Source organism: Malaclemys terrapin, chromosome 7, assembly GCF_027887155.1.
Source record: "Malaclemys terrapin pileata isolate rMalTer1 chromosome 7, rMalTer1.hap1, whole genome shotgun sequence".
Taxonomy (NCBI): Eukaryota; Metazoa; Chordata; order Testudines; family Emydidae; genus Malaclemys; species Malaclemys terrapin.
In genome coordinates this window covers 124,769,171-124,785,320 of record NC_071511.1, presented here as the reverse complement: position 1 = coordinate 124,785,320, position 16,150 = coordinate 124,769,171, and the positions used below count along the sequence as shown (strand labels likewise).

The following is a 16,150-nucleotide window of genomic DNA, read 5'->3' as shown; positions in this document are numbered from 1 at the left end:
TCATTAGAAGCACAGCTTTAGGATTAACTATTTGCAATGGTGCTTTGGCCGTGGGGGTGGGAATGAGACTCAGCCAAGTCCTGCCCACCGCGGTGCACGCACGTAACCGACAGCAGTACGGGCCTCTCCTTTCCAGTCGGGAGGCGACAGGCTCAAGTAAACACAACCGGAAAAGCATCAGAGAGGGCGAACGTCAGACAGCTACAGCTCTGCCTCCAACTCCACGCCGTCACCTTTACAGAAACATCTGGGCTAGCAAACACCAGCGCATTTGCAAACCAGGAGGGCCCAGCAATGGAAACCAAGCCCTCTCTCCCCCTGCACAAAACCCAAAACATTAGAGCAGCGCCTGATGAAGACTCATGAGCAAAGAAGCGATTTCCAGCAGCAGGGTTTGATCAGCAGCAAACAATGGAAAGGCCTCCCTATGCCCACCTGGGTCACGACTCAGTCATTCTTTGCACAGTTTCATTCCATTGCTTCTGCGCTTGCACCGAGCAGCTTTAAACACCCCCCCGGAGCCTCTCCCACTGCCCCCCCCGCCCTTCGTTCCGCTCTTCGGTTTCAGGAGAGGACAGAGAGGCATTCACAGAAGCAGCAGCCGCCCTGGGATAAGCTGTCGAGCTACTTCTCAAAGCGCTTGCCAGTCTCACGCAGGGGAAGTCAGAATATCGAGTGGAGAAAGCTGATCCGTATCGAGAGCTTTGTAATTTACCAAAAAATCCTCGACGTCGCCCTGGGGCCTGCTAGTTCCTGTTTTAAAGCAACACAGGCCAGACTCTGGGGAGGTGGGTTTTAAAGGCCATTAACCAAACCTTAAAGCCGATGTCTCTCTATTGCCCGCTTTCGCGTTTCTGCCTCTGCTTTGGGCTCCAATGAACAAAATCCTCATCTCCTCTAAGCTGTTTAGTTCCAATCCCGTCACAGGAATAGCCGTTCCAGCAGAAGCTGCCTGCTAATTTTAAAAGGAACTAATGAGAACAGGAGAGATGGGCCAAGAACGCTGAATAGACGACCTTTTGATAAAGCAACTAATGTGGATTTGTTTGCTTAAGATTTTGTTTATACATATATTGTTTATATGGTGTGTATATATATACACACACCGACTACCTAGCCCTCTAGAACACTGTTCAAACATGCTTGCTGCAGATGGTTTCCCAAGAGCAAATATTTCATCAGATCTGAAACAGAGAACAAACAAATTCTAAAAGGCTAAACGGGATTCCGGGCCTGGAGAGAGAAGCTGGAGGGGTGAATTTTACAGGCATGATCAAAAGCCAGTCCCATAGGACGGCTGTGTTGCCCAGCGTCCCATTACAACATCTCTGCTGAGCAGTCACCAATGTCTGGAGTCTTGCTGGTCAGCTTCCCAGCGGAGGAGAAATTAAAGTCAAAGAATCTGGGTACACTCCCAGGGTAACTCCTTGATTTTACACACACACCAGTCCTGGAACAGAGGCGGTCAAAGGAGCATGCAAAGCCATCCCTTCTTCCAGGAATCTCGGCCCAACAGCAGCGCCCTGTTCCTCCTTGAGGCATCGGAGACCAAGGCAGAGAGCAAACTCTCCTGCTTGCATAGCAACCTCTCTCCCCAGGCTGCCTCTACACAGAAACCTCCAAAAACATTACATGGCAGCATGTCTCCCCAAGAGTCAAAACTTGCTCACATGCTAAGAACGTGGATGACTAGGACAGCGCCACCTGGTGACACCTGCCATTAGAGCTGCCACGGTTGTCTCTCCTTTCCTTGACAGTCCCGTGAGAGCCATGGAGGCTGTTGAATTATCCCAAGAGGTGCAGTTTATCCAGACATGAGCTGGGACACACTACCACGGCAGGTGTGAATGGAGCTAGAGGGATATAGGAGAGGAAGGAAGGATCTAGCCCCTCTCCTGCCTCTGCTGGACCTGTTCTGTGCATACCTATGATTTAAATCCTTGATAGCACTAAGTGGATTCTCTCTATTATTCTCTCTCTCTCGGTATAACATTTCTATATAGTTTTGCTACTCCCCCACCCCCCCAAAAAGGGTCACATTAAGCCACCTCTTGGGGGTGGCACCATCATTTTGCTAATGAAGCCTGTTCTGTCCCCTACCCCAAGCCCAGACGAGAGTGCAGTCTTCCCCCCAAGCACCCTCCCATGTTACAGAGGGGCGCGCAGGGGCCTGGCTGACTCAGACGTGGGTCACGGAGGGAAATGACTGCGCGGAGTGCAAAGGGGGAACTCAACTCTAACTCCGGTAACTGGAACCTCTGAGATCAGAGTTGCTGGGCCACCGACTGCCCCCTGCAATTGGGAGCAAAAAGGGGCAGTTTGGATTTTAAGCGCGTTGAGCAAAATCTTTGTGTGGATTTTTTGTTTTAAGCTTACACAAAGAAGAGAGATCTCTGCTCTCCATCACTGGCAGCGCTCCTCCACCTCATGATCACTGAGCTACTTCAGACCAGCAGCGTCTCTAGTCCGGTGTCTTTCTGGGACCAATGCAATATGCTTCTGAGGAAGTACACCAGAGCTAGGAGGGAAGGGTAAGGAGGGGGGGTATATTTCACAAAATATTTTGCAAGGAACTAAGGGGTTTTTGTTTTGTTTGAAATTCCTTGGATGGCAATGGAGAACCAGGCCCAATGCACGCAGCCCTTCAGGAGAGCTGGGTGCGGAGAGTAAAGGGCCCGATTCTGCAAACACCCTACCGGGACTAGCACTTATCGGACTACCTTGGACACCCAAGCGAAGCCTCCAAGAGTGATGGGTACAAATCCTCAGGATCGGGCGACTGGTGGGAACCGCGCACGTAAAGCAGGAAGGTGTTATAGCAGCTGCGTTAGGAGGAGAGTTGGTCACTGGAAACAAACCTGTTCTCCAGTAGAAGACCAGATGAAGGACTGAACCAGAAGCCCCTATTGTAGCTGACAGCCCGACAGGGCAGGGTAAGACATTGAAGAATCTAAGCTCTCTGTTTACTCTAGAGTGGCAAGACATTTTTTAATTACTGGTTGACTCAAGTGTTTATTTAACAGTAATCGGAGCAAAAATTGGCTGGGCATTCCTTCCCTCGCCCCAGCACGGGGTCTGGGTTCCGCTCCGTTCCACGAGCCTACTCAAAAAAGCAGAGTTTAGCGCTGACAGATCTGACAAGCTCAGGTTCCCCAGGCATCCTGATGGGATGTTCTCTTCCCCGCTACACGGGCCAACCTGCTTCCCAGGAGGAAGCCCCCACCAGCCAGACGGCCGCTCGCCACCCGTCTGTCCCCAGCACTGGCCTCCTTTGCAGAGCTAACAGTGGGAGCCGTTTTAGTTTTTCCTATATGGCCATGAAAATTAAAACACCATCCCGTGTCGCTGCCCGTTGCTCCGGGCCGGCGATTACATCAGCGGAGCTATTTGCAGACCCAGCCCAGCAGAGCACGTGCTTTGTTTCAAGTCCCGTGGCTCTATGAGCAGCCAACGGGAGTACTCACGTGCTTAAACGTGCTTTGCTGCATCAGGGGTCAAAAGTCTCTGGCCTGAGATTGCGAGAGATGCTGAGTTCTTGCTACTCCCACTGGGGTCTGATGCTGCATTCAGGGCTTCGAAAGGATCAAGGGGGAGCTGTAACACGCTGGCCCTCCTCTCCCGTAGCAATCCGTTCCCAAATGGCAGTAGCTGCCGACAGAGCGTTCGGGCCTGCCACTTCCTCCCATTCCTTTATACGCCAGCGGCCGTTAAAAAGCTCCTCATTAGCTCTGCGTGTGGATATCGAATGCAGCTGTCACTGTTCCCCTCCTGCAACAAGTCGCCCGAATATTCCCCTCTGGATTCCTTTTCCCACAAAGCATTTCGAAAACCGCTGCAGCCCACCGAGAAACGGATGAACTTGTTTTTCATTTGCGAGGCATGCACAGAAAGTGGCCTTGCTTAGATGCCCCTGTGGGATCCGTTCCCATCTCGGCTCCGCTTATTAATGGCTTGTAACTTTCTCACATCTATTTAGAGACGCCAGTTCGCTTCCCAGCCTGCCTGAAACACGCGTTCCCCCCCAGACACGGCCGCCTTTTGTTTTTACAACAGAAAGTTTGCTCATTCTGTTAAAGCTCACCAGAGCGGTGCAAGTTCTGGGTGCAGCACAGGAAAGGGAGAACCGGCTGGCGTGGGAGACTGATAAAAGGGTATACAGAGCCTCCGCCCTCCAAGTCACTGATTTTAAATCAGCCCCACTGATTAGTGGCCCAAGCCAGCCGACTGCTGTATGGCGGCCTATGCAGCACAACTCCAGGGCTGATTCTCAGAACGGCTCCCGCCCATTTAAGTCTTATTTCCCTCTGCTCTATATAGACCACCAACAGGTGGGGCTGGGTGTAAGAGACCCTCCAAAGTCTAGATTTGGAAACACATCACCGCAGGATTCAGGGGATCTGGAGACCCACAGCTCTGAACTTGGCTACTGAGCCAAAGCCAACAGCATACACGGCGATCAATCAGTACGCAAGTCAGCGCCCCCTGCAGGGCTGTTGCATAAGAATGGCCATCCAGAGTCAGACGAAAGGTCCATCCAGCCCATATCCTGTTTTCCAACAATGGCCAATGCCAGGTGCCCCAGAGGGAATCATCAAGTGATACATCCCCTGTCACCCATTCCCAGCTTCTGGTAATCAGAGGCTAGGGACACCATCCCTGCCCATCCTGGCTAGTAGCCATTGATGGACCTATCCTCCATGAATTTATCTAGTTCTTTATTGAATCCTGTTATAGTTTTGGCCTCACAACATCTCCTGGCAAAGAGTTCCACAGGTTGACTGTGGGTTGTATGAAGAGGTACTTCCTTGTGTTTGTTTTAAACCTGCTGCCTATTAATGTCATTGGTTGATCCCTGGTTCCTATGTTTTGGGAAAGGAGTAAATAACACTTCCTTATTCACTTTCTCCACACCAGTCATGATTTTACAGACCTCTATCATATGCCACCTGTCATCTTTTTTCTAAGCTGAACAGTTCGTCTTCTTAATCTCTCCTATGGAAGCTGTTCCATCCCCCTGATCATTTTGGTTGCCCTTCTCTGTACCTTTTCCAAATCTAATATGACATTTTTGAGATGGGGCAGCCAGATCTGCATGCAGTTGGCACACCCTTGCTCATAACCAGAGACTGGCATTTGAGCGTACATTTTTAACGGTGAGAATAATTCATCCTGGGAACAATTTACCCAGGGTCATGGTGGAGGCTCCGTCACTGAGCCTTTTTAAACCAAGATGGGATGTTTCTCTGAAAGCTCTGCTCCTGGAATTGTTAGGGGCAGGACTCTGACCTGTGCTGTACAGGCTGTCAGACTACATGCTCACAATGCTCCCTGCGGGCCTTGGAATCTATGTTTCTAGGATTTGGGTTTGGATCTTCGCTAAGTTTCCTTTTCTCGGGTTTTTCTGGAGGGGCTAAAGCTGGAATGGATCCAAATGGAGGCTTCCCAGAACAACGCTGCAAGGAACCCTAGGGGGATGCACAGAGTTTCTGCTCATGCAGTGGAAATGTCATTGTACTGGTGTCTCTTCGTTGCTTTGGACGATGGACAACCCAAGTGTGGGGCAGGACCGTTCTCTGGCCTGCATACAGCTAGCCAGTGAGGGGCTTGGCAGGAGGCGGGGCCCACGCTCTGAGCAGTCCCTGAAGGGTGGGCAGGATGCGGGGAATTTCACTGGGCAGTCGCTGCGCCAGCAATGGAGGACACAGCACCCAGTTCTGCACAGGCCAAGGGCAAGCACCAGGGTGGCGTTTATCTGAGTACCGTTGCAAGCACCGGCATATGCGGGCGCACGGTGAGTCACAGGCTGCCAGGGGCCGCGACACCAAAGGGCTTTCATGCAAGCCGGCTTCGGGCACCCAAGCAACAGATCCCTGGGACTCCTATGTACGAGCCCTGCGCACCGCTTGGACCATGCTGCATCGAGCAGAAACGAGAACATGAAATCCTTTGTCCGGAGCCAGCGGATCGCTCCCCGCCCCCAAAAAGGCATGCAAGTCAATTGTATATCTGGGCTGGTAAATATTAAGGCTACTTCTCTTCCGTGCACCAGATGAAAAACAGATCAATAAAAATCATGCCATTTGCCTGGCTACAGACAGGCGTGCACAGTTTGTCTTCCAAAAATAAATAAGCCCTGAACTTTGTTTCCTTGCCATGTCCTCCTCTAGCAAGCTGGCAGACCGCCGGCCAAGCCCGCCCTGGGGAAAGATCGCTGGGCCTTTCTTTATCACAAAGCAAACTCTGCTCAAACGTAACCAGCTAGGGCAAAGCAAAAGCTAATGGCAGTGCGTGCCTGTCTTCCCAACGTAGGGCTTTGTGGGGGGTTTGCAGAGCAGTAATTACACCTCCTTCCCAGCGCTCCTTTGCCTGCGATCAATGGGTAGCTTTTGTCTTGTAGGACAATCATCCAATTAGCTGTAAAAGCTGGTTAATTTTTTACCCAGTGGATACAGAAGGAGGAACTGCTGGGGTTTGAATTTCTTTTCTTTTTCTTTTTTTTGCAAGCAGGGGACATTAACTCATCCCTGGCAAACCCGGGTGCTCAGAGGCCTTCCCTCGGCATGGGGAAGGCGGAGAGAAACTCGACCCAGTTCCTCAGCAAAGCATCAGAGAGTCACAGGCAGAGTTCAAGCCGGGGCAATACAAGTCTCGTAGTGCAGTGAGGAGGAAGTGCCCACATGGACTGGGGGGACTGGCTGGCTGGCATTTCACACCCAGAGGAAGCTGGGTTTGTTCTGCAGGTTCTACAGGTGCATGGCTTTCCCCCGGGGAGGGAAGGCAAGATTCGGTCCCAGCCTCAGAACTCACCTGGTTTTGGAAGTTTGATACCCTGGAAGGCCCCTCGCACTTCCTCCCTGAGCCTGTACATGACGCCCTCACCTCTGCTCCTACCTGGACTGATCCCCCTTCATCCCAGAAAGGGATGATGGGAGGGAGAAACAAACAGAACTACAAGATCTGAGCAGGTAGGTGCATCTCAGCTCTGCAGGTCACTCTCAGGCCTCAGCCAGGACGCGTCTGCCACAGAACGTGCCAGCCTGCGTTCTAACGCCGATGTCCACGCACGCCGCAGCTCGGGTGGGGACAAGCTACAGGATGAAAGAAACCGGTTATCAATGGCCACAACAATGCGAGCTACGGTGCACTGGGCAGCCCCAAGCAGACGGTCTAAGCCGGATAAGCCGGTCCTTGCCACCCCAAACATCGATCCAATTCTGTTCAGCAAGAGGGTCCCGGTGGGGGGAACAGCCCCTTGGAGATTTTCCCCAGCCTAGGCCAACGTAAGCAGCCCAACTCAGCCCACCTGACGTAGGGGTCGGGACGGGAGGGAGAGCAGCGGACTGGCAGCTGGATCCAATTCACTTCGGGGGCTGCGCTGGTTCCTGGAGAAGGCCAAAATTAGGGAGGCCCAAAGCCACCTGGGCACTCCCTGGTCTGCCCCAGGTTCTCCAGAGCCACGGAGCTCAAGGCCAGAAAGATTCGCCAGAACATCTCATCTGCCCTCCTGCATATCACAGGCCACCAAGCGAATGACCAGAATTAAGACATAAGAATGGCCAGAGTGGGTCAGACCAATGGTCCATCTAGCCCAGGTTCCTGTCTTCCAGCAGCAGCTGGTACCAGATGCTTCAGAGGGAATGGACAGGGGAGTGTCTGATCCCCTGTTGTCCAGTCCCAGCTTCTAGCTGTCAGAGATTTAGGGACACCCAGAGCCTGGGGTTACATCCCTGCCCATCCTGGCTAATAGCCATTGATGGACCTATCCTCCAGGAACTGATCTAGTTCTTTTTTGAACCCCATTTTAGTTTTGGCCTTCGCAGCATCCCCTGGCAAGGAGTTCCACAGGCTGACTGGATGTTGTGTGAAGAAGGACTTCCTTCTGTTTGTTTTAAACCTGCTGCCTATTCATTTCATGGGGTGACTCCTGGTTCTTGTGTTATGGGAAGGGGTAAATAACACTTCCTGATTTACTTTCTTCACAGAGTTCACGATTAGACCAAAGTATAATAGCTCTCAGGAGACTAAGCCCCTGGTATTTAAATTACTCAACTTAAAAAAAAAAATGCATGGGAAAAAAAAGATTCTACACAATTTATTTACATTCCAGCATTCCCCTGCCAAGCTGGGAACCCAGAGAGTCTTGTTCTAACACGTGAGAACTGGAGAGCAAAACTAACCAGTCTCCAGAACCATCATGCTAATCACATGGAGCCCAGATGTCAACGGCCAGCACAAGATAAACAAGGGCATTATAACTCTCATTCCAACATGCAGGGGTGTTAAGAAAGTCCCATACACAAACGGCATGACCCTATTTGATTTTTTATCTTGACAGGGCCCTTTTTAGGGGGAGTTTTGCAGCATTCCTGGAGAAACAGGGCAATGCTTTGCTGTGAAATGGGCTTCGCCAAAGCCGCATCAAGTTCGCTGCCAACAGAGAGCAGGATCATCAAGTGGGAAGGTTCCACTTCAAAAGTCAATGCTGAACTGGACTATACCATTATGTGGCTGTATATGTGGCGACTTTCTTCCTGACCCTACTCCGCAAGTCTAGGTTGTGCCCTGAAGCATGACAATAGACACCCCTTTAACTTTTACTCTAGGTGGTGAAATTGCATTGCTATGTTAATAATGCACTTTTCTACTTATTATGGCCTCTCCAGATAAAATAGTGCAGAGAAATAAGTTAGCGTCGAACAGACTTTTGAAAATCTCCTGGCCAGGGCCTGTGCAGAGGCAATACATTTCCATGTGCTGCCGTTACACGGCCCTTCACACCATAACCAATAGCTCAGTGTCTGAAAACACACTCAGCAGCAGCATGTGTTTTGGCTATTTTTTTTTTTTTTTAAACCTGACATTTTTAAGCTGGCAGCATAGGACTCCTGGCTAAAGCAAAGCTTATTCCTCTTGTCAGCCTGTTTTTTCCCGGGGCAAGCTCCTTGCTTAGTTTCTGATCCTAATTACATTTTTCTGCTTCTAATTTAAAAGCTTCCTTGGGAAAAAAAATGGGGAGACTTACAATACACAGGAGCTGAACTCCTATCTGTCTTCCGATCCTGCACTTACACAGTGGGGTCTCTTGCTGTCTTCGCAGAGGGCTCTTAACCCTGTGTCAGACTGCTGGGAGTTGAGAAGGAACAGGAGTGTTCCCAAGAACCCAGTTGTGGCATGCAGCTGTGACGAGTACTTTAACTGCAGTGCAGACATACCCTGACAGTAGAGACCCGTGGCTGGCCCATGCCAACTGACCAGGGCTCGAAGGACTCCGGCTGAGGGGCTGTTTAATTGTGGTGTAGACATTGCATCTGGGGCTGCTGCCTGAGGTCTGGGACTGTCCCACCTCACGAGGTCTTAGAGCCTGGGCTGTTGGCTGCTGTGGTCCCCGCCTTTTTACTGCTGTCCTCTCAGTGCTCACTTGAGGTGTTTCCCAATCACAGCATGAAAGAGCCCCCTAGGTAGCAGGCAGGAACTGTGCCTTGACTGCTCCTGGGGGGCTGATTCTGATCTTGCTTACGCAGGCATCTGTTCACTTCGGTGGAGTTGTTCTCGATTCTTACACTGATGTAACCCTCGCTTAATTGTTCTGCTGGAAAACGAAGCGTCTGTTAACTTTTAAATCTTGTTCCCTGATCCCTATCATCCAAGCAGTTACTAGTGATATTAACGAGTGATAGCGGCTCAGGTTTCCCGTATTGTGTGATACAGGGCTGTGCACTCAGCCCCCACGCATGAGATGTGTCCGACTGTGTTCTCCTGCCACCATTGTTCATACCACCCTCTCCTTTCCGGCCTGGCTATATTTTTGGGGGGATCACAGGGATAGAAAAGACACAAGGCTAGAGGTGGCCATTGATCTGTTCCAGCCATGACAATGTCTCTGTTCCTAGGGGGGAAACAGTAAAATCAGTCCCCATGGACCATGCAAAACATGAAGCTGAGTGGTGTGAACTCAGTTATAAGGGAGAATCAGGAAGATTAGCTACAGCTTGACACAGCTCGCATTCATCTCAGTTCACTTCCTTTAAAAATTAACAGTCGTAGTTCTGCACTTTGGCCATTGCTGTGTCCGATTTTCATAAACAGATTTTACCCCAGGAGACCACAGTTTCGTAACACTGAGCTCATCTAAATACTTCTCGTAAAGTGATGAGCTTTGCACACGAAGGAATGCAGAGGGTGGATCAGCCATAACATAGCCCTAAGTCCACATGGGCAGCATGCTATTCCGCCAGCCAAGACACTCCTGCGTCACTCCACATCAGAATAAGTTGTGTTGGGGCTTTAAGTTTTTACTCTCCGTTCAAATCAGTGGGCATCAAACCGGAACGTCAGTGCCCAACGCACAACCTTTTACATTTAAAGAGCAGTATTCTATTCAAGAAGCCACAGTCCCACCTGCCAACTGTCCAAAGCTTTATTACACTTAAAAGAACCTATTTTAATGGGCCAGGAAGCCTCGTTTGAGTTCCTTCTGTTCTCACAATCACCGGACTGCATGTGGGAAAAGCCTATGATCCCGTCGAGTGGGCCTGCATGCAGAAGGCTGTTCTTGCACTGGTGTAGGAACATCTTAAATGAAACTACTACCTAGCTCTCTGAAAGCTAGACTCCAGCTTGGGGAAGAAACAGCCCCTGTTTCCACCGCGTTGTAGTTATCACTTAGGCTGCCCCATCTCCTCCCACTCCCAGTTTTTGCCCTTGTGCTTGCTGTTGGCTATTAAATTGTGTGGCTTGAAAGAGTTCCAAGGCATTTACACAGATCAAAAACTTTCCCAAACAAGCCTTTGTGCAAGCAATATACTCAGCGCTCCCAAGAGTTTTCGACTGAGCATGTCAAACAAAGCACTTGTGTCAAAAGCTGAGATCTCTTCCTGCCATGGAGGACAACAGAAATCCCCCACGCCACCGGTTTTGGGGTATACATTTATTTCCTTAAATCCAGTAGGCTGAAATTCACTGTGAACATTCCCACAATCCTGCTCTCTCATTCATAAACACTCAGATACTTAGGAATACATATTCTGCCTTCTACGGAAAATATTCTGCCTGGCTAACCTGCAAGCCCTGGTTAAGAAAAACACATTCAAATCATAATCAATAGATTTCTCTCCCCACATTATAGGCCACCATATCAGCAGTTAAAGGTATCAAGCCAGAGACACAATACATTGCAAATGTTGCAGCTTTTTTAGAGTCCAAATTTAAATCAAATCCTATTCCTTTGTTCTTAGACGTCAGAAATCAAACTAAAACTTGCTCCGTGATTATAAACAAAAGGGGAGGGGCCCTCAATTTTTCTCATGTATTTTGTTACACTTCACCCAGCAAACCTGCATTCAGTTTTGGGACTGGTTCACACCACACCACAACTTTAGCTGGAACAACCAGCTGGATGGGAATGTTTTTAACCGACCGTAGCTTTCTGTGTTACTCTAGGATTGTAAGCGCTGTAGGACAGGGAAGGCCATTTGCCATGTTTGTACCTTGGTTTGAACAGAGACCAATCCGGTTGAGGATTCGAGGCACTCTCACAAGAGTACTGCCTCGGGACAGGCAAGGATAGCCCAGAAACCGCTAGACCCAGCTTTCTTATTCAGAACACTAAGCGCTATGGAATGGAATAAGCTTTTAAGAGAACCTACATTTGTCACCTGTTCTATTAGAAGCCCATCTGGGCTCCTTACATCCCTCAATTCCCCCATCCCACCCCACACAGGTTCCTTGTTGTCATCCTCCCATCCCCGTCTATTTTAGGGACTCCCTGCAGCCCTCCCGCTCTGCCCCATGCCAGGGGATCTGTGTGCCCCCTTCCCACCACCATTTTTATTCTCATAGATGCCAAGGCCAGAAGAGACCAGTGTGAGCATCTAGTCTGATCCCGGTATGGCACAGGCCAGAGACCTGCCCCAGAATAATCCCTAGAGCAGAGCTTTTAGGAAAACATCCAGTCTTGATTTCAAAATCCAGTGATGGAGAACCCACCATGACCCTTGGTAAACTGTTAGTCACTCTCACCGTTAACAACGTGCCTTTTATTTCCAGTCTGAATTTGTTTAGCTTCAACTTCCAGCCAATGGATTGTGCTACACCTTTCTCTGCTGGACTGAAGAACCCATTATTAAATATTAGTTCCCCATGTAGATACTTACAGACTAATCAAGTCAACCCTTAACCTTCTCTTTGTTAAGCTAAATAGATTGAGCTCTTTGAAGCTCTCACTGTAAGGCAGGTTTTCCAATCCTTTAATCATTCGCATGACTCTTCTCTGACCCCTCTCCAATTGCTCAACATCCTTCTTGAACTATGGGCACCAGAAGCGGACACAGTCTTCCAGGAGCAGTAGCACCAGTGTCAAATATAAAGGTAAAATGACCTTTTTACTCCTATTCAAGATCCCCGTTTATGCATCCGAGGGTCACGTTAGTTCTTTTGGCCACAGCGTCGCACTGGGAGCCCGTGTTCAGCTGATTCTCCACCACGACCCCCAAATCTTTTTCAGAGTCACTGCTTCCCAGGTTAGAGTCCCCGATACTGTAAGTATGGCCGACATTCTTTGTTCCTAGATGTATACATTTAGTCATATTAAAATAGACAGTTTGCTTGCGCCCAGTTTATCAAGCGATCCAGATCGCTCTGAATCAATGACCTGTCCTCTTCATTATTTACCACTCCCCCAATTTGAGAGTCATTTGCAAACTTTATTAGTGATGTCATGTTTTCTTCTAGGTCATTGATAAAAATGTTAAATAGCGTAGGACCAAGAACCAATCCCTGCGAGACCCCACTGCTTGCGGACAATTCCCCATTTACAATTACATTTTGAGATCTATCAATCAGCCAGTTTTAAATCCATTTAATGTGTATTATGTTAATTTGACAGCATTCTAGGTTTTTTATCACGTCATGAACTACCTGGGGTCATGCAGTTTACCCTTTCTAAAAACTGGCACAACATTGCCTTTCTCCCAGTCTTCTGGAACTTCCTCGGTACTCTAAGACTTATTGAAAATCAACATTAATGGTCCAACAAGCTCCTCTGACAGCTCTTTAAAAACTCTTGGATGCCAGTTATCAAGACCTATTGCTTTAAAAATGTCTGACTATAGTAGCTTCTGTTTAACATCCTCCACCGATATTACTGGAATGGAAAGAGTGTTATCATCGCCATAGGATGAGACCATATCATCTGTTTTTCCCCCAAATACAGAACAGAAACATTTATTGAACACTTCTGCCTTTTCTGCATTATTATTGTTAATTCTACCATTTCCCTCTAGTAATGGACAAATACCATTGTCAGGATTCTTATTGTTCCTGATATATTCAAAAAAACTCCTTATTGTCCTTAACTGTGCTGGCCATAGATTTCTCCTTGTGTGCCTTTGCTTCCCTTATCAATTTTCTACAATTCCTAACTTCTGATTTATATTCCTTACTATCAAATTCCCCTTTCTTCCATTTGTTATATATTATTCTTCTTTCATTCTCTTCAACGAAGTGTCAACACTTTTAGGTTCTATTGGGAGTATCGGCAAGGCTAAAAGGAGAGGTTGTTATGTGGGAATGTGTTAATGGTTGCCATCAACCAATAATTACAGAGGTGGCAGAAGCCAATAGCTCTGATAGCTAAATGCCAGGGGCTCCTCCGGATGTCCCCCATTTTCCACTTTCAGTTCCCCTCCCCAAAAATGTCACTAGAGTTCTGGCCCATTGATGCCTGGAACATTCCCTTAAATTTTGGAATTAATTGGATGTGGCATTCAAAAGTTATTGCATTACAAGCAGAGAAATGCCATCAAGCCAAGTGTAAAACCTTGCAAGGCCAGTCAGCTACGCAGCTTCATTCATAAGTATATCCGCAACTCTTACAATCAGAGTGAATGCTCCCCATTGGAAACCGTCTCCCACACCACCGTTATTAGCATATGTGACATTGACTCCGATCAAACACAATCCGCCCATGCACAGCGTCCGCCCACAATGGGAACTCTTTGTATTGTTCTTTCCGACAGTCACTGCAAAAATACATACCTGAAGACAGCTGCCCTATAAGGGGCTGTGAATTACATTCCGAAGGCTAACCAGCTTATTTTTCCATTAACTCTAAAGCAGGCAAGACTTGCCCCAAGCGGCTTTTCCATTTCCCAGAACTCCATCACTGTGGACCAAAATGCTAATGGTCACAGATCACTTTAAAATGGCAGGTCTATAACGCAGTGATCAGCGGGCGGTAGAACATTCCTCTACGTTAGCAAGCCAGTCTAATGGCAGAGTCCGTGAGTTACTTCCCTCCCCTGGAGTTGCTGTTTAGGTTAGATGCACACTTGAGGACCTACATCATATCGCTGGGACCAGCATTAATATTCTAGTAGCACCCAGATGCCTCAGAGATTGGGCTAGGTGCTGTGTAGAGACAGAGTGGGAGATGGTCCTTGCTTACAGTCCAAACAGCCAGAGGGAATACGATCCCATTCAAAGATGGGAAATGGAGGTGTAGGATTGACATGTGGAAGTGAATCCCAATCTCCTAAGTCCCACTCCAGCGCCTTAATCACCAGGCTACCCTTGGACCTGCGGTGATTCCCAGTAGATCTACCTTCCCCACACCCCTAGTTACTTGGAACCATGGGTAATTCCATGCGTGGGATTGCTTAACTAGAGACGACCCTACTGCCAGAACCTGAGACATGGAGGGTCAGGCCGAGCGGTTGGAGCAGCGGCAGTCCGGCTCAGCGGTCAGTGTGGTGGCAGCCAGGCCGGGAACCAGAGGTTGGAGCCGGAGCCAGGAGTCAAGAGCAGAGTGGGAACAAGGCCCGGGTAGGGCTGGAGCAGGCAAAGGCATGCAGAGTCTGTCACCACTATCAGGCCGGGGACAGGTCCAACCCAGGAAGTGACACTGGGCAGACTGAGCTGCTACCTCTCCTGCAAGGCTTATATACCTCTCCTGAGAGTCACCAGACCCGCTCCTGGCTTGCAGATTGGCTCCAGAGCCTAGCACATCACCACATGTGGCTCTAGTTCAGAGATGACCAATCACCTCGCATCTACCTGTGGTGTCACCGGGACCCATCTTGCGTAGCTCACTTCATTTTTCCAGTAAAAGTGGTTTTTTACTTGGAGGGCAGCCAAACTGGAACTCCAACACCCAAACCTGCCCACATTCAGAGGCCAGAAGCACTGAATCAATCAATCATAGAATCACAGAATCTCAGGGTTGGAAGGGACCTCAGGAGGTCATCTAGTCCAACCCCCTGCTCAAAGCAGGACCAACCGCAACCAATCCCCACTGATATCAACTCAGCCAATGTGCACTCGAGAATTAGCTTAAGGGCTTCTCAAACCCAGCTTGGAGACTTATTTGAAACCAGAGCCAGCTCCCCTTTTTTAAGCATTAATTAAAAAAAAAAAAAAAAAAAAAGAGGATAGTCCAAAGGAAAACGTCAGGTCCCATCTTCTATTCTCTGTGTTACATAGCGGCTCAATCCATTCTCCAGGGACTTTCTATGAGCAACATCTTCTAAGTTAAGAAAAACAGGCTTTTTTTTAAAGTACATAAGATGTGGAAGGACAGTGAGGTGCCACTCTGCGCCTTCAGCTCCTCCTTAACAAACCCACCGAATGCTAGACTCCGCAGCTGGAGTGCGAGCTGCAAAGTAATGAGCCGCCCCAGCATTTCAGGGAATTATACTTACATTGTAGAACTGTGTGAAGATTTGCAGAGTCGGGCCTCTGATGTTCCCTCGTGTCCCTGATCTCTGACTCTGAAAGATCAGCGCCAGGGTGAAGTCTCAGAAGATCCGCTCTGCCAAGCTCTCTGCACTAATCAAATGCAATTATACTCCCTTGAAACGCTGCCGGGCCTTCTCCCTGTGTCAACAGATGAATGCTCTTTATCCTCCAGTACATGCGAGCAAATACATTGGAATTATGCGCACATCTCTTCTGTATTAAGAGTCGTGAAAGCGCTAACAAAATACAAACCAGAATAGCAGGAGACTACAAGATAGTACATTCAAAGACGGCCACATACAAGTGCTCAAAAACACTTGCACGCTAATATGGCTAAAACTAAAAGTACGCCAACCAAGTCCCGTCTTCTTTCATTGCATCACTCACGTAAGTTTGGTCACACTTTATACTCAGGGTA

The 16,150-nt window shown here is 48.7% G+C and overlaps 1 protein-coding gene across 1 annotated transcript in view; it reads right to left on the bottom strand.

Annotated features, from left to right (window-relative positions):
- SEMA4G (semaphorin 4G) overlaps positions 1–15,870 on the bottom strand; it is an 87,461-nt gene extending 71,591 nt beyond the window's left edge. Inside the window, exon 1 of the mRNA XM_054034558.1 lies at positions 15,696–15,870. The gene's annotated coding sequence lies outside the window, so the exon portion shown is untranslated. The remainder of the gene's footprint in view (positions 1–15,695) is intronic.
- Between the last annotated feature and the right edge of the window lie 280 nt (positions 15,871–16,150).